This window comes from Aethalodelphis obliquidens, unplaced genomic scaffold, assembly GCF_003676395.1.
Source record: "Aethalodelphis obliquidens isolate GAN/ISIS:26980383/991018 unplaced genomic scaffold, ASM367639v1 scaffold87, whole genome shotgun sequence".
Lineage (NCBI taxonomy): Eukaryota > Metazoa > Chordata > Mammalia > Artiodactyla > Delphinidae > Aethalodelphis > Aethalodelphis obliquidens.
The window spans coordinates 1,875,975-1,899,574 of NW_020838031.1; the positions used below are offsets into that span (position 1 = coordinate 1,875,975).

General features: G+C 54.2%; 1 protein-coding gene across 3 annotated transcripts in view; it reads left to right on the forward strand.

Moving 5' to 3' along the window:
* Positions 1-23,600, forward strand: part of GALNT2 (polypeptide N-acetylgalactosaminyltransferase 2) — a 178,592-nt gene that overhangs the window by 61,732 nt on the left and 93,260 nt on the right. The window contains exons 1-2 of one of the 3 annotated variants that reach the window (XM_027094055.1): positions 2,567-2,573; positions 10,043-10,052. The exons of the other annotated variants lie outside the window; for them this stretch is intronic. The gene's annotated coding sequence lies outside the window, so the exon portion shown is untranslated. Of the gene's footprint in view, positions 1-2,566; positions 2,574-10,042; positions 10,053-23,600 lie in introns of those variants that run through there. 3 annotated transcript variants of the gene reach the window in all.

Sequence of the window (23,600 nt, forward strand, 5' to 3'; positions counted from 1 at the left end):
CAGTCCTGGCAGCCACTCTTCTACTTTCTGTCTCTGTGAATTTGACCACTTTGGTACCTCACATTCATGGAATCATACGGTATTGGTCCTTCTGTGACCGGGTTGTTGCACGGAGCATAATGTCCTCGAGATTCGTCCGCGTCGTAGCAGGTGTCAGAATTTCCTGTCTTTTTAAAGCTGGATAACATTCCATTGTGTGGATATATCACATTTTGTTTGTTCATTCCTCCAATCAGAGGACACTTGTGTTGTTCCTGCCTTAAGGGTATTGTGAATGATGCTGCTGTGAACTTGAGCATACGAGTCTCTGCCGGATCGTAAGGTAGTTCTAATTTTAACTCTCTGAGGACCCTCCATGCTGTTTTCCACAGCGGCTGCGCCATGTTACACTCCCACCAGCAGTGCACAGGTTTCAGTTTCTCCACATCTTCGCCAACACTTACTATTTTCTGGGGGGTTCGGGTGGGCTTACTTTGCTTTTTGACCTTGGGTTGTGGAAAGAAATGAGTTAACACATGTAAAGGGCTCAGAGCCTGGTAAACACTCTAAAGCCTTGCCGAGCAGTTTGTGTTGAGTTTCAGCTTGTGGACAGGGACGCCGAGGAGAGACCCTGGCTGCACCCCACGTGCCCTCCCTTGTGGCTGCCCGCTGAGGGCCCATGACAGCGCTGCTGTCACCCCAGGGCCGTGTCCTGCTGGTAGGTGGAGGCAAGTGATTTCAAAGGGTCCGTAAAGGGTTTTTACTTTTCCGTGAGTTGGTTGTTTGGAACTTGGAGAATCATCGTACTTGGTCTTGGTGTCGGTCAGTCCATCCAGAAAAGCCATGCACTGCTTAGCAAGAGACAGGGCTGTGTTTCAGGACCAGGAAGCCCAGCTGAGGCCAGAGCTGGAGGAGACAGAGGCCTTTGTGAGGGGGGAGACTGCAGACAGGCAGGGCCTGTGGCCGGGGAGCCCCATCTGCCAGGCTTTGGGGGCGTGGGATGGTGCGCTCCCGGCCAGTCTCCTTTCCACACCTGCAGAAACTCCAGGTGTTTCTTAAAGCAGCACTTACCCACCCCAGCAGTCCTGGGGGTGGTGGGGAGCCGCGTGGTCAGGGGTCAAGGCTGGGGTCTGGAGCCAGAGGCTGAGTTTACATTCCACCCCTGGGGAGGTGGCTTAACCTCCCTGTGCCTCTGTTCCTCCTGTGTGAATGGGACTAAAGCAGTCCCTGCCCACGGGGCTGTTGAGGCCCAGCTCAGCTGGTTTAGCTGAAGCACCTGCCGTGCACGGGGGAGCACCATGTAAGCAGGGACTCTGCTGTGGGTGAAGGTAGGCCTGCTTCTGCTGCGCCTGCAAGTCTGGAATTTAACTTTATAAGCAGAGCGTTGCCTGTCTGTTCACTTCCGTAATAAAATACATTCGCTTATTTGCTGAGTGCTCCCTGGGTACTTACAGGACAGCGACTTGCGACTTCTCTTCCCCCTGCCTTACCTGGGGGCCTGTGTATGCTGGTTTTCCTGAATACTCACTTATCAGTTATCCTTTTAATGTGCACAGCGGGGGTCGGCTTGGGTACACACTGGAGGAGATGCTGCACCCTGGCGGGGGCTGCCCAGCCAACACCACGTGGGAGGCGTGGGCTGCAGGGCTGCCTGTGTGCCCGTGGCTGCAGGGACAGGGGACGTTCGGTGTGGCCCCGGTATCCAGGAGCCCGGCCTGGAGGCGGGACCCCCAGGGGTCTCTGAGCGGTGGACCCTGGGAATCGGGGGGCCAGGCCACTCTGCCTCATTGCCCGGGAGCCTGGTGACCGGGGCAGGGTCCCCACTTTCCTGCTTTTGGTTTCCACCCCTGAAAGCACAAACCAGGCGGGCTCTGTGATGCATAGTTACCTCCTGGTGAGGGATTCGAGGGGCGCCCTGCCCGGGGGCGGGGGGGGGGTGAAATGCACAGAGCCGGTTCCGGATGTGTGGGCGTGGGTAGCTCCCGCCCTTCGGGTGACCCTCCTGCCCCAGAGGCAGCACTCGGGGCCAGCTGGCGTCCTGTGAGTGCCAGTGCCACTGTTGCTCTGTAAAGGGTGTGACAGATGCACAGGGGCCCGCGAAGGAAGGCAGCCCGCAGCCGGGCCCTGCTGTTTGCTCCGGCCTCCCTGCCGCTCGCGTGACTGCAGCGCTGGTTCCCCCAGGCCTCTACTGCGCTCTCGTCATTCAGAGGGTGTCACGCCTGCCTTTATGTGTGACACCACATAGGGGACGTCCGTGAGACGCCCAGACTTTCCAGCTGCGCCAGCTGTTCACGGATGTTTCTTCGGGCGCATTTGACTGGCGCCGAGCTCGGCAGTAAACAGCTCGTTTTGTTTCTCCCTGGTGATGTCCCTCCGGTCATTTGGGCATTTGTCAGATTCCAAGTTTTATTTTTAGTGGCTTTAATTGCTAACCTTTCAATCTTAATCCTATTAGAAACAGCACCCTTTCCAACAGAGGTGGGGCTTTTTAAAACGTTCAGAAATCTGAATGCTCCGAAAGCTGCTGAAATGTACTGGATTTGCAAAAGCACCACCCGTGAACGCTTTGCAGCCTGACGCCGGCGGGCGGAGGCGTGTGAGGGAAGACCTGGCCGGCATTTGGACCTGGATCGCTACGTACATACAGCATTGGGGGGGTGGGTAGACGTTACTGTGCTGCTTGGGGGCCACGTTTCAGAGATGACCCTGTTGTTCCCCGGGTTCAGTGTCCAACCAGGTGCTTCTGAGCGTGGAGGCCGTGGGTGGTTAATTACACGAGGACAGTGGCTGGAGGCCAGGACGATGGGGACCACTTGTCTGTAACCAAATGACCACAGATCCAGTGGCCTCCATCCCCTGCCTGGCATTATAATTATGGCTACAGATTCCTAGCATTTTTTCTTTAAAATATTTTTATAGGCTCCTAGCATTTTTTCTTTAAAGTATTTTTATTATGGAAAATCCAGAGAAGTTGGTGCTGTGAACTCCTGTGTAGCCGCCACCCCCTTCCGCAGCCATCAGGATTTTGCGGTGCTTGCTTTGTCTTTTCCTGTATATGCTTTTCTTTCCCCTTCGGCCACTGTACTTGCAAGCAAGTCCCAGGCATTGTTTTTCTTCTCGTGATGCTTACTGCACCATTAACGTGTGTCTGAATTCTCACATGGGGCCAGAAGTACGGGAGGATTAGTGAGAGGCCGGAAGCTCTGTTTATGAGGTACTGGAAACTTACGAGAGGACGTGACTGGGCTGGTGCAGGGGGGACGCTGAGCATTTCTGAAATGGTGGCTTCCAGACTTATTGTGGGGATGGTGTGACTCTGAGTTAATCTTCTGCAACCTTCAGACACCTGCCCTCGGCCCTTTGGGAGAGATCTTTGGGAGTGACGTCGGGCGTGTCTCGCTCAGTAACCTATGGGACCAAGGAGAGGAGGGGCCGAGGCCCCAGCAGCAGCCCTGGCGGCACCCCAGAGCCAGGGCAGCTGTCGTGTGATGGCCAGACTCTCACTCATCCTCCTTCTTCCCCTTGGTACCGGGCTTGTCCTGGGACCACAGTTTCTCAGAGTGTGCCCCGCCCCTCAGCCGTGTTGCCTGAGAACAGGCCCTGGGGTCACAGTCCCTGGGAGTGGGCCCAGAAATGTGCATTTGAACCTCCCCCTGGGCACCCAAAGCTTGGAGTCTGGGTCTAGCCCAGGCCTGCCAAGGTGCTTGATCCTGGAAATCTGGTCTTGTCTTCTGCACCCCGTGGTTCCCCGCGTGTCTGGTGTTCGAAGCCGGTCTCCAGCTCCGGTTATATTCTGTGCTTAGAACGCTCTGGTGCTGGGTGCGAAGATGCGGCCAAGCTGCTGGTCTTCAGCCCGTCAGAATCCCCTGGGGGTCCTCAGACCCAGCTGTTGCATCGCAGGGTTGGGGCTGGGGCGTTGGCCAGTGGATTCTGATCCACGGATAGCGGGACTTTGCTGCATGGTGCCGGGGGGCGGGGAGTGGGTGGGAGCCCCGCAGACCATCAGCTGTCGTCCATGGAAAGGTCACATTAGAAACGTAGACCTTGCCCTGGGTGTGGATGGCGCTCTGCAGTCTTCCCCCTGGCAGCACTGGAGGGAGGGCATCAGGGAAGCCGGCCTGGGGCCAGGTGAGCCATTGGGAAGGTCTCGCAGAGTCCAGGTAAGAGAGCAGATGGGCCTTCCGTGCGGCTGTGAGAATCGGGAGGGAGGGGCCGGAGCTAGAGAAATAGGAGGCCGAGTCCGTCGGGCCAGACCGGTGGTGTGGCGTGGGGTCTGGGACTGGGGCTGGGTAGGGGCATCACAGAGCGGGGGCGGGGAAACAGTAGGGCCTATCCCACGTGATGTTCTGAGATTTTTACACCATCCTCAGTTTGGAGGAATTGCTTGTGCTCCTTCCTGGATGTCGCCGCTGGATGATAAATACAGCAATTAAAACGAACACCCCCAAAACCCTTTCCTCTGGCGTCTCCTTTCCTAGTTTAACTGACCATGAGTTGTAACGATCTCATTTTATTAAAAACATTCATTATGGTGAAAACATTTCACAGCACGCTACCTACTTCAAGGTGACGGTGTGGTTTTGCCTGTGTGCCCACTTTGCGAATCCTTGACTCCTGGTAGAAATTACTGGAGAGCTCGTCATGCAGGGATGGCCCCGTGATCTGAGGCTGGTGAGTGCCTCTCCTTGGGAGGGAGGAGAGGAGCCCCAGGACTTATCCTGCTGTGTGCATCTCCTTCCCTGGCCCTGCCCACCGCTTCCCCTCCCCTGACCACTTCCCTCCCCTGCCCCCTCCTCCCCTCCTCCCCTCCCCCTTCCCCTTCCCTTTTAAAATCTCAGACGGAGCTTGCTGGCTGGTGACCTTGCCCACTCCTTTTTGGGGGTTGAGGCTGCCTTCCCCCCTGCCGTGCCACGTTCCTCCCTTCCATGGTGGGCTTGTCTCACGGGAGATGCCTCAGCCTCACCTGGTGGGTGGGCATGCCATCGGGGGCTGGCAGTAAGCTGGGTTCCGAGGGGCCGTTTCTCCTCACCGAGGCTGCCCTGCAAGTGCTCAGGAACGAGCTTGCAGCCCAGGTCTCCACGGCAAACACTCCCCCGCCCCCCCCAAACCCCGCATCATCCCTCTTTGTTCCTGAAACTGTCCCCACTTGCTGACCCCAGGACGGTGTTGACAGTAATAAATACAGGTGCGACCTCTTGCACACCTGGCTGGTGTGCCCGGCCCAGTGGACACAGGCCTCCTTCCCCATTTTTCGGCTTCAGGTCTTAAAAGACAGAGACGCCGTCTGGCCGAGAGGTGGGTGATGGATTGTGTGAAGGCCGCCCGCGAGGAGCGAGGTCACCCAGGAAGCTCATGTGCCGTGCGCTCTGCGGGCGGCCGAGTGCTGGCGGGGGCCTTCTTCAGCTCCGGACGTTTCAGCACAGTCTGTGTGACTGTGGAGTCCTCCTTGGAGTCCATGAGCGGGGTAGTGGGTCCTCCAGACCCACAGGACTGGACCAGCCCTTGCCTGGCAGGCTTGTGCTACCTCCATCCCCACCCTCCTTGCTGCAGAGGCAGCCGGAGGCCTCGTCCTGAAGATGCCCCCCTCCCTCCTCCCTCCAAGCCAGCGCTCGGTGCTCAGCCTCTTACAGGCTCTCCTGTCTGATTTGCAGCCACCTGGCTGCAAACGCTGCTGCTGCTTTTTTTTTTTTTTTTTTTTTAATTAATTTGTTTTTGGCTGCATTGGGTCTTCGTTGCTGCGCACGGGCTTTCTCTAGTTGCGGCGAGCGGGGGCTACTCTTCGTGGCAATGTGTGGGCTTCTCACTGCGGCGGCTTCTTCTTTTCAGAGCACGGGCTCTAGGCACGCGGGCTCAGTAGTTGTGGCGCACGGGCTTAGTTGCTCCGCGGCATGCGGGATCTTCCTGGACCAGGGCTCGAACCCGTGTCCCCTGCACTGGCAGGTGGACTCTTAACCACTGCGCCACCAAGGGATCCCTGCTGCTGCGCTTTGACTGGACCTCGTCTCTCCAGGGAGGGGCAGTGCGGGACCACCTAGGGTGTAGGAGCCTCAGTCATGGTGGCTGCCTAGTCGCCAGCTCACAGGGTGCTCTTCCATCAGCTTTCTGCAGTGTGTGTAGTCACTGGGGTGGCGCTTGGGTCTGGGTCTCGGGGAGGGAGGTTCCCCCTCCTCCCAGTGGTCCTGCGTGGGCCATGCTGGACTGGACTCCTTTGGTGTACGGGAGTCAGCAGAAGGTTCGAGGACCCTTACTTGTATTAAGAGGAGTGAGAAAACCACTCGTGTGTGTGTGTGTGTGTGTGTGTGTGTGTGTGTGTGTGTGTGTGTGTATCCTGCACACTGTGCTGCCTAGGTCGGCTTAATGAGGCAGGTGGCAGGCTTTGTTTTGGTTTTGTTGTTTTATGTCTCAGCCGTGTAAATATAAACAGATTCATTGAATAATTCCATGTCCAGGGTGGGAGGTTGCAGCCAAGCACCCTTCACGCTCAGAACGGCGCAGTGGGATGGAGCCCCCAGGACGCCGCCTCCAGTCATGCCCCCTCCAGAGGACTGCCTCGCTGGGGCCGGGCAGCGGCCCCGGGCAGATCGCTGGACTAGCTCCTCAGACCTTCTCTGGAGGCTTCGGAGCAATCGATCCTGACGTGCAGGGTGCCTATTCGGGCCTCCCACCCTCGATTTAATCCTTAGAAACACTTGGTATCACGCCGGCGTCGTCCCTAATTATGCCACCATGTAGCGTGACGGCTGCACGGTGTGACAGCCCCCAGGGTGAGGATGACTGCCGGGCTCAGAGCCCTGCGGGGCTGCGCCCCATCCCAGGGCTTTGGAGCAGGGAGCATCAGCTCATTTGGTGACTCACGTGCTGCCTGGCCGGTGGCCCACCTCTGTACCTCCGTTTCTCGTTCCTCTCGTTCTCACCAAGGAGGCCGGAGATAGGACACCCAGGAGAGACTTCACAGGCAGTATTTCATACATATCCCAGAAACTTACGTTTGGACAAAACAAACGAAAATCCTTTTTGGAAGCTTTTGAACCTATTCCTGAAAGCCACTTTAAGAAGATGCACTAAAACAACTTCAGTTTCCTCTGTCCTTATGGTTTGTTTTGTCCACAGCCTTCTCCAAAAAATGCATGTCTGCACTGGAGTTTGAACTGGGGACAGGGAGGGGACGTGTGTCTTATTTTATTCTGAAAGCAAAGTCTCATCCCCTCTCTGGCATGAGCCTTTCTTATAGAGTTCCCTTTTCCCTTTACAGTAGTTTCAGAGCTCTTCGGGGGCTTTTTTGCTTTGTCTTGTTCTGAGACTTCGCGCTCCACTTACCGTTCTGTCCAGGGCGCCTCTGTAGAGGGGCTGCGGGGTCTGGCCGCCCACCAGAGGAGGTTTGGGGACATCCAGCCCTCCCCTCCCCCTTTCGAGGTGGCACGGGGACACAGGGGCAGCCGTCCAGGCCGTCAGCCTTCTGAGCTGGGGCTCTGCAGCTCATTTCTGACTGTGTGGCTCTGGATGGAAGCCTGCTGTCCTCTGAGCACAGAGGAATCCACCCACCTTTGCTCCTCCTTGCCTGGGGAATCTGTCCTCATGGCCTCAAAGCAACTCCCAGAACTCCCAGGTAGGGCCGCTCTGAGGACCAGGCTGGACGCAGCGGGAGTGCAGTGTGCTTTTGTGTGTGTCCACTCGGCTTTTCTCCCCTTAAGCTACACTACCCGAGTTGCTCCCTGGAGCGGTGGATTCTTTCTCTTGCGGAAATATGTTCAGGATTTTGTGTGGCCTCGTGGACTGGACTTTGTCAGCATAATGATTGCAGGGCGGTTGTGTTACGGAGTCCAAGCTTCCTCTGCTCACTGCACGACAGGCCAATGAATTGGGAGACGAGGTGCTGAGGCAGGGAATGTGACTTTATTCGGACAGCCGGCAGACCGAGAAGAGAGCAGACTAGTGTCTCCGGAAAACCATCTTATTGGGGCCTGGGTGCCAGTTTCTTGAATAGAGTCAGAGAGGGAGAGGCGGTGAGGGAGTAAAGTAAAGGGGCCATTGGTCTTGCAAAACATCTCCCGGAGTGACCAGCCTCGGTGAGGGGATGTGTTAGCTTCTCCTTTCCTGCAGCCATCCACAGGTGGACAGGGTCAGATGATCTCCCCGTGAGCTGAACAGCAGAGGGCCAGGGCTCCCCGAGGCAGGCCATCATGTATGATTATAATAACAAAAGCAAAGAAAAGCAAAGGTTAAAGTCTAAGAAACAGATCCAGCGTGGAGTCCCATTTAGCTCTTCCCTGTCACAGGTGGTGATCACCACGGCCTCTGTCTTCTCTCTGCTTCTCCTGTCCCCTGCAACTCACAGGGCCGCCAGGATGTCCCCCTGCGGGGACGAGCCCTGAGGGTGTGTGTCCCGGTAGAACCTCAGTCGTGCGTCTCTTGCTCTGACTGCCGTTTAGATCCAGACCCCGGTGAGAATAAAGGTGATAAAGGGTCTGATCCTCCATATAGGTGCCCCCAGGAAGCCGGGGGGATGGCCCTGCCAGAAAGGTAAACTGCCTTCAGAGCACAGGGTGCCACAGAGGAGATAATGCGAAGTCCTAAAGCTCTAAGGTCCTGACCCCTGTCCTCTCCACCATGGCCCCCCAGGTGGTGGACTTCCTGTTCTCTAATTAGCTCAGACTTACCCTCCCTGGGGCATCCTCCCTGCTTTGGCAGGGCCTCTAGTGGGCAGGCCTGAGGCCGGGCCGAAGGGCCCCTGGAGCTCATCTGTGATCTCAGCTACAGGGGGAACGAAAAGAAGGCTCTCCGAGGGCTCAGACCAATGGCTTCTTCTACCTCTTGGCCTCGGGCGTGGACTCGTGTTGTAAGCCCCAAATTGTTAAGTCTCAACCCACTGAGTAGCTCATGAAACTGACTTAGGAGTATTTAAAAGAAAAAAATAAATAGAGAAGAGAGAAAATACTAGCACGTCGCACAGTGTAAACGCAGGTAGTATTTTACGAAGCTTGTTACATATTTATGTATGTGTGTGCATATGTGTGGGTATATATGTATGTATCTGTATATTTATTATATAAATCGTGTGCTGTTTCTCTACATCAGATTTCTCTCTTACTGTGCGTTTTGACAAAAAAGTTTGACGGCTGCTGGGCTGCTGGTGCGTAGCCAGGGGAACCCATGAGGGAGCTAGCTCATCCTCTTGTTTTTGTGCGTGACGAGTGGCATACACCTCCCCAGCCTCCGTCCAACCCTAAGATCCGCCTGTCTTCACGGGGCAGGGCCTGTCTACTGCCCACCTGTCCCCCCACGTCTCCTGGTCCCCAGTACTGGCAGGAGGGGACTTGCCACCTTCCTTACATCCCCAGGCTCTGGCTTGCTTCCCTGTCACCTGTTCTGTTGTCTTCTTCCTGGCTTTGGCTTCTGGAAAATCACTCCCATCTTCCTGTGCCTCGGGGTCTTTTGTCCACCGCTGTGAGTAAAACTTAATACTTGACTAAATGCATTCAGTCCTTTTAAATATATTTAAATGAGATAAAATTAAATGAGCTAATGAAACCAAATATGCCTGGTGCCGTGCCTGGGACCGCAGATTTTCACTGGTGGTCCCTTCTGTTTTTCTTACATCCAGGAGTATTTCTGTAGTCAAACTTGACAGACACTCTGAAACAGTCATTTATGAGGGCTCACCCTTAAACATTTTAGAGATTTTTCTGTCTTCTTTTAAATCTCGGCCAGTACACTTTAATTCTCTTTGTTAGGGAAAGAGAGGAAAAAAATACCCATAATACTTTCCACAGAGAAACAAGCATTACAATGACCTTGGTGTTAATTTACCCAGTCCTTTCAAAAAATAATTTGTAGAGAACGTCCAGTTTTGTCTGAGGACGCCTTCTAATTCACCAATCATCAGCCCCCCATGGCGCCCTCCCAGCCCCCAGCCCTGCTGTCTTTTCGTAATTCCAGCCCCAAGGTCTCGGTTGTGAACCTTCTTTTGTGAGACACAGTGAGCTCAGCCGTCTCCCGGCGGCCTGCTCCCCACTCTGGCGAGATGGATTACACCCTTTGTCCCGCAGCCCAGCCCTCCTGGCAGGCCGGCAGCAGCAGGGGGCCAGAGGGCCTGGGGGCTCCCGCCGGGACCCCTTATCGTTCCATTCATTATCCTTCAGTCGCTTCCCTTCATGGGTGGGGGGAGCTGGTGGAATTGATACGTTAATAAAAGCTACTGGTGCCCCGGCCCTCTTACCAACTTTTATGCAGATTGATTGTGTGGGCCTGTCTGCCTGGGTGTCTGTCTTACAAAGACTCAGAAATGGTTTCTTTTTTCACCCATTATTTGGAGAGAATAATAAGTCTCTGTCAGATTAGCTTCTTGGAGGCACGCAGCTTTTTGAAAAGACCTTGCATAATCAGTGCCTGTTGAGCTGCTTCCCGAGAACTTATCCCTGTTGTGCAAGGAGAATGTGTATTTTGTATGTTTTAAATTTTTGAATGTCCAGTCTCCTCAGAAATTACGCAGCCGCACACCCTGTGCTCGAAGGCAAGCTGCAGCCCGAGTCGCATGGCGGGTGATGACGTTTTTTTTTTCCGGGTGGGACACTTTCTTAATAGAGAAGAACCTAGGCCCGTTAGCACACTGGCCGCTCCAGCTTCCCTAGGAGATTCAGAGCCCGAGTCACCCACCTTTTTAAGGAACAGTGTTTATTTATTTGTTTATTTATTTATTTATTTTTGGCTGCATTGGGTCTTCGTTGCTGCGCGCGGGCTTTCTCTAGTTGCGGCGAGCAGGGGCTACTCTTCGTTGCGGTGCTCGGGCTTCTCATCGCGGTGGCTTCTCTTGTTGCAGAGCACAGGCTCTAGGCGCGTGGGCTTCAGTAGTTGTGGCACATGGGCTCAGTAGTTGTGGTGCACGGGCTTAGCTGCTCCGCGGCATGTGGGATCCTCCCGGACCAGGGCTCGAACCTGTGTCCCCTGCACTGGCAGGCGGATCCTTAACCACTGCACCACCAGGAAAGTCCTAAGGAACAGTCTTGAGTCAAATGGTCCCTGAACAAATAGCCCAGGTCAGTGAGAGAGAGTATTATCTGTGTTCCCCCAAAAAACAGCCCCAGGACCTCAGAATGTGACCTTATTTGGAAGAAAGGTCTTTACAGAGATAATCAAGTTACAGTGAGGTCATTAGGGAGGGCCCTGCTCCATTGGGACTGGTGTCCTTATAAAAAGGGGACATTTGGACACAGATACAGACACACAGAGGGAAGTCGACATGAAGACTCCGGGGCCCCAGAGCAGACCCTCTCCTCGCGCCTGCAGGGGGAGCGGGCGCTGCCCACACCTTGACTTTGGACTTCTTGCCCCCAGAATTGAGACAGTAAACTTGTTTTAAGCCCCCCAGCCTGTGGTGTGTACTCTGTTATGGCGGCCCCAGCAAACGCATTCAGGTAGTTTTGTCAGTTTATCATAAATCAGCTTTATGGAAGGTTTTACCACTCGGCATGCCGGTCCAAGACCTCTTGCAGTTACGGTAGTTAACCACTAGTACTTAAAAGATCGCTGTGACCTCGCGGGGTCTTTGCCAGGTGGGGCCTTGGTTTGGGGCTTTGCCTTCCACGCCAGGGCCCTCCCAGCCAGGGCTGGCCCTCTGCTCGGTTCTCAGTACGTTCTTCAGCTTAAGTGTACCGCCTCTGGCCGTCCTCCGGACAGTTTCTCTAGAAGCATTTCCCCAGATCCGTGGGTTCCCTCCTGTCTGAGAGCATCACCACAGGGCAGCAGAGGGCAGCGTCCCCTGCCCCCATGCCCCCAGCCCAGGCTCTGCCTGAGGCTTGTGGAAGCCCCGGTGCCGAGCTGGGCTCTCCTGGCCTCTCCTGCCGCCTCTGGCCTCTAGAGAGGGGCCTCCTCCGCCCACCGTCCGAGTCGCACCTCCCCTCTGACTCCAGGCAGCGCTGCAGCTGGGCAGGAGCTTTTCTAGAACAGCCGTTAACTCAGAAATCTAAGGTAAAATTTTAGCTTATTCCAGGACCTTCAGAAGCAGGTCGGGAGTTGGGATGCCTTGGGAGAGGTCATTCAGTCCCCTTCCCCCCGAGCGTTACGGGTGGAGGGGTTGACGGCCAGACAGGGTCGCGTCCCAGGGGCCGGTGGCCGCAGTGCAGGACCCTCAACACAGCCCCACAGGCAGAGCCAGGCTGTGGAGGGCTGCAGCACGTGTAACCCGAAGACCGTTCCTGAGCTCGCGTGCTCGTAAGCCCAGAGCGGGATTCCCAAGTGAACAGCCAGGTAGAGGAGCTCAAGACTGACCAGAGGAGAGCGATGAGACGAGCGGCCGGGTCCAGGGAAGGCCGCAGGGGTTGCAGAGAAATGAAGCCTCAGCGTGCAGACGGTTGCTTGCGGGATCCCGAGCAGGGCTGAGAGTGTTTCTTCCAGGGGCCTGGTTCCGTAGTGGCTCGCTAGACAAGAGAAGAGGGAACCGTTAGGTCAGGCCGGGGAAAAGCACCGAGTCCACGCCGGGGACTGGGGCGCACTGGTCCGTGGGGTGGTGAGAGGGAGACCGCCGTGGCACCTGTGGAACGTGGGTCCCTGATCGGGCAGGAGGGGAGGGTGGAGGGAAGGGTGCCGGGGGCTTCTGTGGGTGATGATAGAGGATAAGGCTCTTGTTTCTTTCAGCTGTGAGGGCATGCGTTTGGGGTCGCTTCTTTGAACAGCAAGTAGGCTGGGGACAGCACGTGAGGGATCGCTGCGTGCACCACGGGGCTTCCAGTGGGGCTGCTTTCCATCACCTTCCAGGGACAGGGCCGAGGCCGGCTGTGTCGTCAGAACCATTTCTGGCTTTAGCCCTGGTTTCCATCTCATCCTGGGGTGTCTGCTTGTCCCTGGGAGGATGTTAATTGCTTAATTAACTCTAGGAGGCTCCCTCTCGTGTTTCTTTTGCCTTTAATGTTTGTTTTTAAAACAGTGATTCTTCCCTCATGATGTCAACAGCCGTTTTTACCCTGCACTGTAGACTGGGTATTTTATTACCATTTGTCATGAATCAGTTTATGGTGTTTTCGGGGGTGGGGTGTGTGTGGGGGGCTTTACCTTGACCCCAAACCTACCACATTTTCTGCAACTCACCTGCCCTAACCGTCTGATGCCCCTGGCAGGGCAGATGCGACCCGCAAGTTGTGGGACCCCGGGGCCATGGCGCGCAGGTGGGCAGCGCCCGCTTTTTAGAGCACACCTCTGCCCTTGGTCTCCACACACCTTCTACATATTCTGATGCATTTCTGTCAGTGCCTGAAATGCACAAGATGGAAAGGGTAGTGGTGGGGAGACAGGTGCTCTGGCCCCAAGAAGAAGCATCTTGCTCGCGAGACCAGAAGCGTGAGTTATTTTGAGAATACTTTGGTTCTCTATCTAGAGATCAGTGAGGCAAATTAGGGAATTGATTAAGTGCAATAAATGGCAGACTGGGATGTATTATGTTATGATTTGGAGAAACTGTCACACAGGAGGCAGAGTATTAGCCAGAGCACGAAGGAGCCCGGGTACTTCCTGAAGGAATAAATAAGGTCGTCCTGGGAGAGATCTTGCTGGAGACCATGGATTTTGCAGTCATTTGACCCTGGATCAGGGGTCACCTCAGCGTCCTCATTTGAAAGCACTTAACTGTATAGAGTTCAAATGAGCATTAATTGAGATATGTGTGAGCCATTAACATGGTACTTGGTGTGTACTGAGTACAATTGCAGCAAACAAGAAAACTGTGTTATGTCACATACACCTATTAGGATGACTTAATGAAAAACCGAAATGGTAACGGCACGTTGGTGAGGGTAGAGCAGTAGAGCCGTCACTCCCTGCCGTGGGAGTGCAGAACGGCATAGGCGGTTTGGAGGACAGTTTGGCAGTGCTTACAAAGTTAAACACACGCTCCCAGGCCACGCGGCAGCCCCACGTAGATATTTATCTGAGGAAAATGGAAATGTATGTGCTCCCAGAATTCACAAGGCTTTATTTGCGTTTGCCCCAAACTGGAAACTCCTTCATGGCCCTCCTCCAGGGAGTGGATGACCCAGCCGTGGGCGCCTGTACATGGGACGCGGTGGCTGGCGGTGGAGACGGCCTCGCAGCTCGAGGGAGGAGCACACGCGGTGGATCCCGGGGCGTCATGCGAGCCGAGGAAGCCGGGGTCAGAGGTCACGTGTGGCCTGATTCCGTCTAGATGACATTCTAGAAAAGGCAGCGCTCTAGAGTGGGCACAGATCGGGCTTGCCTGGGGTGGGGTGAAGGTGCGCGGGGACTGTTTCTGGGTGGTGAACGGCTCTGTATCTTGCTTGTGGTGGTGCTTGTGAACAATCGTCAGAACTCAGAGTTGTACACGAGCGTGAATTTCACTGTATTTTATGCCTTACTCTAAAAATGAAAAAGAAAATCTCGAGCCTAGGCAAGGAAGTGAGAACGATCTCGGTGTATCCGGGGTACCTGCGGAAACTGGCCCCTCTTACTGAGGGGTCCGTGAGAAATGAGCTCAGGGGGCGGGGTGGAGTTGGGGTCTGACTGCAGGGACATCGAAGGAGCAGCTCTACCTGATGGGACGTAACACGGTGGGCCCTCCGCACTGCCCGGGCAGCGGGTGGCAGGGTGAGGGTGGCATTGTGTGTTGTGCAAGGACGGATAAGGGCCCAGTCAGGGGCCGGTGTGTTTCTCCAGCACGTGGGTGCGGCCTGAACACAGTGCGTCTAGCAGGGGACCGTAGGGAGGCATGAGGCTGTCGCTAACGTGGACTCCCTTCCTTAGATGGGGAAACTAAGCCGTGAAGTCACCAACTTTCGTTTTGGAAAAACCGCCAGAAACAGGAGTGAAAGCCAGGCCTCCCAGGACACTGCTGGACGCTGGGCCAGTGGATGGCTGCAGGGTGATGTGCGCCAGGGACCCCCTGTTGGCCGAGGAGCAGAAGTGGTTGGCTGAAGCCGCAGAGCCCGAGCTCCTCGTTAGACGGGCAGCTAGGCCTCCTGCAGGGGTTCCCGTCATTCCTCCCTCCGTGGAAATCACATCAGGTCGCAAACCGCCAGACTCGCGGGGCCTGTCCTTTTCTCTCCCTCAGGAGCTCTCGCGTTTTCCGTCCCAGTCGCGGATGCAGATTCTGCGCCATTAGCCTCCGAGTCAGTTGGGTGGATGCTGCCTGGAGGGCTTGTCCGTCCGCAGAGCTGTGAGTCTGTGGCGCCAGAGTGTTCTGAGCAGCGCCCCAGCCCCTCGCCGCCGCCCAGGTCTCCACCGCCGGGCGGGGACTTGTTTACTGACAGAGGATGTTTGAAGTGGGTGAAGGGGCAGCCTCCACGTGTCTGGCAAGCCTGCCACACCGCTGTTAGAGGTGGCGGCGAGGGCCAGCAGGTGACGTAGAGCTTCGCACAGAACACCCTCTGACCCACCGTCTGTCAACTCTGCTCTGCGGTTGCCCAGCCCTGGAAAGGGCACCCTCCATCCCGCACTTGGCCGCGGTGGGCGTGCTGTTGTGTTTACCTCGGGAACTTCCTTTTCTCTCACTAGCTGCCCCTTCTCCATAGAAACGTGAACTGTCCCATGACACCAAGTCCCTCTATTGCTTTTCTCCCAGCGTGTTTACTGCTCCCTTCAGTTTATTAGGGTCTCCGGGCCCTCAGTGTGAGGCCGGGGTCAACCAGAGAATTTCACCCAACTCCCCTCCTTTATCTGGATCCCTGCTTGGCATTTTGGCCCAGTCTGAAGAAGACCCTGAAAACTAGTCTAGTTTGGGACCAGATGCGGCCGACTTTTCTCTTCGGGGGAGGGAGGGTTCTTTGCTCGTGTTTGGCCCTAGGGCTGCGTGCAGCACGGGACCACACACGGAGCCTTCGGGGACCCTAGGGTGTGCTCTGGCCTCAGGGGCCCAGGTCGCTCAGGGCCTTCTTGGTCCTGACCAGGCGGCACCACTGACCCGAGGGGAGGCCTGTGCAGGGTGAAGGCCGCCAGTTGTGGAGCGGGGCCGGCTGAACACTGGTCAGCACAGAGGGAGGCCTCCTCCCGCCAGGCTGGCCACCTCTGGCCACAGCTTCTCCCTCTCTGAGTCCTGGGCCAGCGTCCTAAGTCTTTGCGCCCTCAGCAGACCTTCCTCTCTTTTTCCCCAGGCAGACCACTGCCATCTGCTGACAGCCCCTCCTCACGTCCTCCCTCCTGCAACTTCTCCAGCCCATCTCCGTGTCACAGCGCAACGATGCCACCATTAGTATCAAGATTTTACTTGACGCTACTGGTGATGTTGTTAGTATCAATGCTAGGGTTACTGAGCATGTAGCACGTGTCATTGGTAACATTAGTATCGATGATAGTGTTATTGCACGTGTAGTGTGTGTCAGACACTATACCAGGAGCCTGCAGAGATCCTGTGCAGTGGCCATTAACCGCTGTCCCCAGGGAGGGCACAGATGTGCCCTGGATCACACACCAGGTGTCTGGTACTCTTGAGGGCAGGGCCTGACCATGTACAATTATCTCTTCATCTCTGCCTCCTAGGAGAGGACCTGGCCTATGGTAAACATTCAAGAAAATACCTGTTAAATGAATAAATTGGTTATATCAGAGATGGCTTCTAAAACTCAAAAGCTCTCTCTCCGCTCTCTCTTTTTTTTTTTAGCCCTGCTGATGCACTGGCTCCCTCAGATGCTTTTTTACATTTTCCAGGGGCGGGGGGTCTAATATTCAACATGCAGGCTGTTGCTCAGGCTGTGTGTTTGGCACTGGTTTTGCTCCACGCGGAATCCTTTGCCTGAACTGCCCTGGCATGTCTACGCCCAGGGTGTCTGTGGGCAGCAGCCATACCAAAGTGGCTTCCTGATGCCGTGGAGCCGTTGTTGGGGATTTCCTACTTGGGCCTGTCCTGCCTCCTTGTGGCCCTTACCTGCGGCTGCCCAGCCCAGCCTCCTGAAGCAGGGCTGGTGTATGACTTCCCACAATCCTGTAGGTCGCCGGACAGGTCTTTGCTGGGCTCCCCGAGGCTCACCTGCGTCCCTGCAGTCAAGTGACGGCTGAGTGGTCTGGGTGTTCGAAGACGGCCTCACCCGCGTGTCCTTGCTGCCTGTTGTCTGGGGCGCCTCGGCTCTCCAGGGTCCTCAGCCGGCTTTCTTACGTGTGGGGACCACAGGGCCGTGTTCTGAGGGGCTGACGAGCCCCTCCTTGCTTCCTGGTTTCTGACACACAGTCGGCTACAGCAAGTCACAGGGCCCAGCCCGGGGTCCAGGTGGCTTGGGGCCGTGCACTACAGCTCCTTGGGCTGGGGGAGCAGTGAAGAAATGAGGCCTCAGGACTCCCCTGGTGGCGCAGTGGATAAGAATCGCCTGCCAATGCCGGGGACACGGGTTCGAGCCCTGGTCCGGGAAGATCCCACATGCCGCGGAGCAACTAAGCCCATGCGCCACAACTCCTGAGCCTGCGCTCTAGGGCCCGTGAGCCACAACTACTGAAGCCTACGCGCCTAGCGCCCGTGCTCTGCAACAAGAGAAGCCACCGCAATGAGAAGCCCACGCACCGCAACAAAGAGTAGCCCCCGCCCGCCACAACTAGAGAAAGCCCGCGCACAGCAACGAAGACCCAACACAGCTAAAAATAAATAAATAAATTTAAGTAAAAAAAGGAAAGAAACGCGGCCTCTTTCCTCCACCACCACCCGTGATTTCCAAATCCATTTCGTTCATGACAGATTTTAGGATTTTCCACCAGAAATCCAGTGCGTGTTAAGGTACTTAGCACTTCACGTGTGATGAGAACGTCTGGTCTGAATTGGGCTCTTGCCTGATCATGTCCTGTTCACCCTGGGCAGATTCCTTGCCCTTGACTGGTCCTCATTACATCTTAATTCCCGTTCCTGTTGCTTCTTTTACTTCTGTTTCTGGGAAGCTCAGAGTGAGAATTCAGACTTGCTTCCTCCTTCCCTCAATCCTGATGTTCCATTTCTTTTGTGTTTCTATTTAGATCTTTCGGTTTAAGCTACCCAGTCCCTTTTGGAAGAATATGAGCCTTTTGGTGAGGCTCCCTAGCGGAATTTCTTTAAAAACAGATCCTGGCGCTCCCAGTTCATGGGCTTTGCCGGTGGGATGCAGGATTACGTGCTGTTGCGTAGGCCTGGGTGCACATGAATGAGAGGGAGTTTGCATGTTGTGCTTGATTTCACTCAAGTCGACTCTGCGGTTTCACACCCGTGTAAGGCCCGCCAGCCTTCTAATGAGTTCTTTCCGGCGCGTCATTCATCTGGTCCAACACATCCTCAAGGTGGTAACATCTACTGTGTTCAAAGTGTTTCACATTTACTTTCCTTAATCCTCTCAAAATCTAGCATTCTGGGTAATGCTACTGAGAATTCGAAAGATTGACAATTTATACATTTCTGGAACCCAGATTTGAATCTCGTTCTTTCTAGTTTCAAAGCCAATGGACACGTGAATCTTTGGGCTGCAGAGAGTAAATTAACAGATAAACTGGCTCTTTGAAACTCAACATTTAAAAATACCTGTGTCAGAAGAGGTGGTTCAATTCTCAGACTTTAATTAGCATGCATTAGCAGTGAGAGGCAAGCACCGCGTGGAACAGACTCCGTGGGGTTGGCCTATCTCGGTGATTCCTGAATGCTACAGACTCTGGGTCTGCAGTGGATAGAAGTCTCACGACTGCTCTTTGTAACTGTGGGATCTTGAGTAATTTGGGTGATTTTTTTGTGGTTTACTTTGCTCTGCCCTAAAATGGAGTGCCTTAACCTTCCAAGGCCGTGGTGTGGGACATGGCTTACTTTTTTTTTTTTTTTTTGTGGTACGCGGGCCTCTCACTGCTGTGGCCTCTCCCGTTGCGGAGCACAGCCTCTGGACGCGCAGGCTCAGCGGCCATGGCTCACGGGCCCAGCCGCTCCGCTGCATGTGGGATCCTCCTGGACCGGGGCACGAACCCGTGTCCCCTGCATCGGCAGGCGGACTCTCAACCACTGTGCCACCAGGGAGGCCCCATGGCTTCCTTTTTATTGAGCACCTACTACGTGTCACACTCGGCTAGCATCCTCCGCACACCCTGTCTCACTTAGTTCTTGCAGCGTCATCATGGGTAGCCGTCATGATTCCTACTGCTCTGAGCTCCAGCGCAGGAATCAGAATTGGTCTGTGAACCCTGAGTTCCATGCAGCAAATCACCTCTACCCCATTTCTCCTTGTGATTAAACAAGATAAAGTGTGTGGGCAGGAAAAGCAACCTTGGAAAACAAATATTAGTATAAGATGATAATTTTCTGAAATTGAATAAAAGAAGAGGGAGGGTAGGCTGCCCCCATTTACTGTCTGACCAGCCGGGCACATCAGGCCGCGGAACTGGGCTTAGTTATTCTAACTTCCGGGGGGCCAACAGTCCGCCCAGAGCTGGCCTGGCCTTGTGGACGGAGCATGGACCGTGGGCCGGTCAGACCGGGGTGTGACCCTGTTGCGCTCACTACCCCTTTGTTATGTGCTCTTGATTCAGTCTCTTTGGTTCTCAATTTTCTTGTCTTCTAAATGGAGACGTTAATACTGCCCCTCAAGGATGCCATGAAGAGTGACTGAAATACGTGCGCGCAGCTGCCCTAGGGCCCCTGCTCACAGGGAGTGCTCAGTGAATGTCAGGTCTGTGGAGACGGCATCACTGCCATTGTGATCCGCCCCCCTGCGTTCTCTGTCGAGTTAGGGACGGGCCTGGTAGGACAGTGGGCTTTGGTCTCTGCACGTAATCACCAGGGAACTTGTGGGAAGGTCTAGCTGCCCCTTAGTTTAATAGGTCAGTGCCAGCCGTGGCCACAAGCACACAAGAACTGTTCGGTCTTTCGTTGTCCAGTTTCTTGGAAAAAAATGCTCAGTAGGGAAAGGGTTGGACACAAAGAGCTGGGCCCTTCAACAGGCCTGTCGGGGCAGAGTCCAGCAGTCCCTGCCTGGACAGCAGCCCTCTCTGGGCCCGTCTCCAATTCCAGGGCAGGGGAGACCTCCGCGGGTTCTAGAACAGTGCCTCGACCTCACACCTTAAAAGCAGGGCCAGGCTCACACCTGTTTCTAGACCTTGGGCAGGTTTTGTAGCCTCAGGACATACGTGAGCCTGATGCCTTAATGATATGAAATAGTGTGTAGGTTTGAAATTCCAACCTAAACACGCCTGTGTTAAAATTTATTATTCATGAAGGTAATTTAAAAATATGACGGAAAGTTTGAGAAGTCGAAGACAACACTCATTATTCTCCACTCTCAATACAACCATTTTTATTTTGGTGCATTTCATTCGAGGCTAATCTATATGGATAACCTTTTTTCTTATAGTTTGTTTTATTGTGTACATAAAATTTTGTCTCCTGCTTTTCCATTTGATGTATTATATGCATTTTGCATACGGTTGTGTGGTCTTTATAATTCTGAATGGTTGCATAATATTCTTTTGAGGGGCTGTACCATAATTTAACTCACCTCCTATTGGTGAATGTTTTAAGTTTCTTCTTTTTTTCTTTTATAACCAATGCTGCAACATCCATGCATAAAATCTGTTTTTTATTTTGGGTTAGTTCATGAGGATAAATTCACAGAAATGACGTTTCTCAGCTTAAAAGTTACGTGTCTTTCTAGTTCTTGGTATGTGGTGTCAGATTGCTTTCCAGTCAAGTTCAACTAATTTACATTCTATCCTTTTGCTTTTTTTTTTTTTTTTAAGATGTTGGGAGTAGGAGTTTTAGTAATTTATTTATTTATTTTTGCTGTGTTAGGTCTTCGTTTCAGTGCGAGGGCTTTCTCTAGTTGTGGCAAGCAGGGGACACTCTTCATCGCGGTGCACGGGCCTCTCGTTGCAGAGCACAGGCTCCAGACGCGCAGGCTCAGTAGTTGTGGCTCACGCGCCTAGTTGCTCCGCGGCATGTGGGATCTTCCCAGACCAGGGCTCGAACCCGTGTCCCCTGCATTAGCAGGCAGATTCTCAACCACTGCGCCACCAGGGAAGCCCTGCTTTTTTTTTTTTTTAAACATCTTTATTGGAGTATAATTGCTTTACAGTGGTGTGTTAGTTTCTGCTGTATAACAAAGTGGATCAGCTATACATATACATATGTTCCCATATCTCTTCCCTCTTGCGTCTCCCTCCCACCCTCCCTATCCCACCCCTCTAGGTGGTCACAAAGCACCGAGCTGATCTCCCTGTGCCATGAGGCTGCTTCCCACTAGCTATCTATTTTACGTTTGGTAGTGTATATATGTCCATGCCACTCTCTCACTTCGTCCCAGCTTACCCTTCATAACCTTTTGCTTTTAAATAAGGGAGTGAGACATCTGTAGCCCATGTTGTAATAGCACATACTTGGAATCGCGTGGAAGATGCCCCCGGGCAGAGAATGGACATGTAAATAAGTGCGCCAGAGGTAAAGAGTCCAGCAGCCTGCCCCTGACTGGGACCGTGCACCTTGTCCCAGGGCAGAACAAAAGAGGGAGGGGCTTCCTGGAACCTGCTGGCGGCCAGTGCCCAGCGGGGCTGGCTTTCCTGCTCATGGGGGCAGGTCTCTCCACACGGAGTCCTGCTCTCGTTAGGGGCTGGTCACTCACGTTAGGAGCTGCATGTGAATGGTCCACCTGGCTTCTGTAATCTGATCTAAACAACCTTGGAGGAAGGGTTTTGGAACAGGCTCAAGTGGAATCCAGGCTCCGGTGGTACCGCCTCAACCCCCTTTCCCAGGTGTCACTTCTCTGTGAAATGGGCTAATGGTGCATGAGTGTTCAGTTTGCACAAATCCATCGTGAAAGAGGAATTTGTAATTAATAAAGACCTTATGAGAAAAATAGATTTAGGGCAACCCTCTGGAGCGTGTGGGTAATATTCACCTGGCAAGTAGCCGTTGAACTCTCAGTCAAGAGAATGTTGATGAGAACGTGTAAATTTTAAATCAATAACAGTGCTGAACAGTTCCCATTTACTGTTGCTCATGTGCTGGAAATTTCAGAAATTCTCTCCCTGCCATCTCACTGAGATGCTCACGAGTTTATTTCCTTGGTTGCGGTGACATGCATCTTTCAAGATGTACCTCCTACGTGGTGTTTCTGGTACTCTAGGCACATCACTAATTCCCTTTAAAAAAATCCACGTGGTCACCTTCATTTTACCTGCTGACCTTGACGTGAATTATCACAGATCCTTCAAACACCTTCTCCTTCCGCCTTCAGGCTGCCGGGCCTTGCCTGGCCTTGGCCTTGGCCGTGGGCGTGGGCTGGGCCCTCTGCCCTCCCCTCTCCCAGGGCGGCTCTGGGAAAGCTGCCTCCCTCCCCTCCTGCACCACGTCTTCCCCTTTCCCGACGCCAGGTCTCTGTGATTCTGGTTGTCTCAGAAGAGAGGTGGATCGACATCCACATCCTGCCTGAACTGAGACTGTTCCCCCGGTACCGGCTGCTTGCACCGTGGTGGGCGGTTACCTGCTCCTGTGCGTTGGGTGTCACTGGGTGATAGGCCTTCCCGCTCCTGCTTGGTCAGCTGTTCCTGGGCCACACTTCTAGGAATTTATGATTCTGTGAGGGTTTGCGATTAGAGAAGGGGAAAAACAGTTACAAATTTTCCATTTCATTTGTAACCCTGGGCCCCCTTGGAGCCTTCGCATCTCATTCTAGGACCCACTGTTCCCCTGGAGCCACTCTTCAGAAGACTCAGGATCTGGTGCCCATGGAGGGTCTAGTCTCACCCATCCCTCCCCGGAGCCAGTTCTGACTCAGGTGTTTACCGAGCTGAGCAGGGCAGGGACCTGTGGGATGAGGACCCGAGGCCCCAGTGGAGGGGACGTAGTGCGAGCTGGCGGCACCTACTGGTGACAGGGCGGCGTTGCAGCCGGTTCTGCGAGCCCGCATACACCTGGGAGCCCAAGCAAGTGGGGAAGCCGCTTTGCCAGAGCGTCGAAGCCGCCAGGCCGGGCGTGGAGGGGGTCCTGGAGGAGATGAGAATGCGGGGAGTGGGGTGGCGTGGGCGTGGCCTCTGGAGGTGGAAGGGAGGACGTGGTGGTGCAGGGCCGCCGAGGAAGCGCTTGCCTCTCCCTGCAGCTCTGCTCAGCGCCTGGCCAGGCGGCTACATGCTAACCTCTCTCCTGCCACTTTTTCCCTCATCTATTGGGAATTACTGTTTTTCAATATTAAAAAACAATTGACTTTTACATAAGTCATGAGGGAAAGAATTTTCTAAAATACATTGGGGGTTTTTTTGTTTTGTTTTTTTGTAAAAAGACATTTTCTAGTCAAGTTTGCTGCAATTCATCATTTGCCTCAAGTAAGAGAACCTGCTTCAGCTAACGTTGAGAATCCCAGAACATGAGGGGCAGCAGTTAAGAAGGGGCTTTGTCCAAGACTCCTAACAGGAGAAGCCGTTTCTCTGTTTACAGGAAGAAAGAGGTGGAATGAGAGCCCGCGATAAAGGAGGAGGCCATAAATGTCAGACGCTTAGCCCAGCTGTGGCCTCTCCTTTGTCATCTGCTTTGGGACCCGGAGCGGTCTTGCATCGTAAACTCTTGCGAGGAATAAGGAATGTTAATAGCCCTCCTTGTGTTCCCCACCTGCCCACCCCGCAGGGCCACCTGCCGCTCTGCCGGGAGCACAGGCGTTAGGATTGATGGATTGCTCTTGCAAAGGGATTGTGGCGTGAAATAGGTTGCC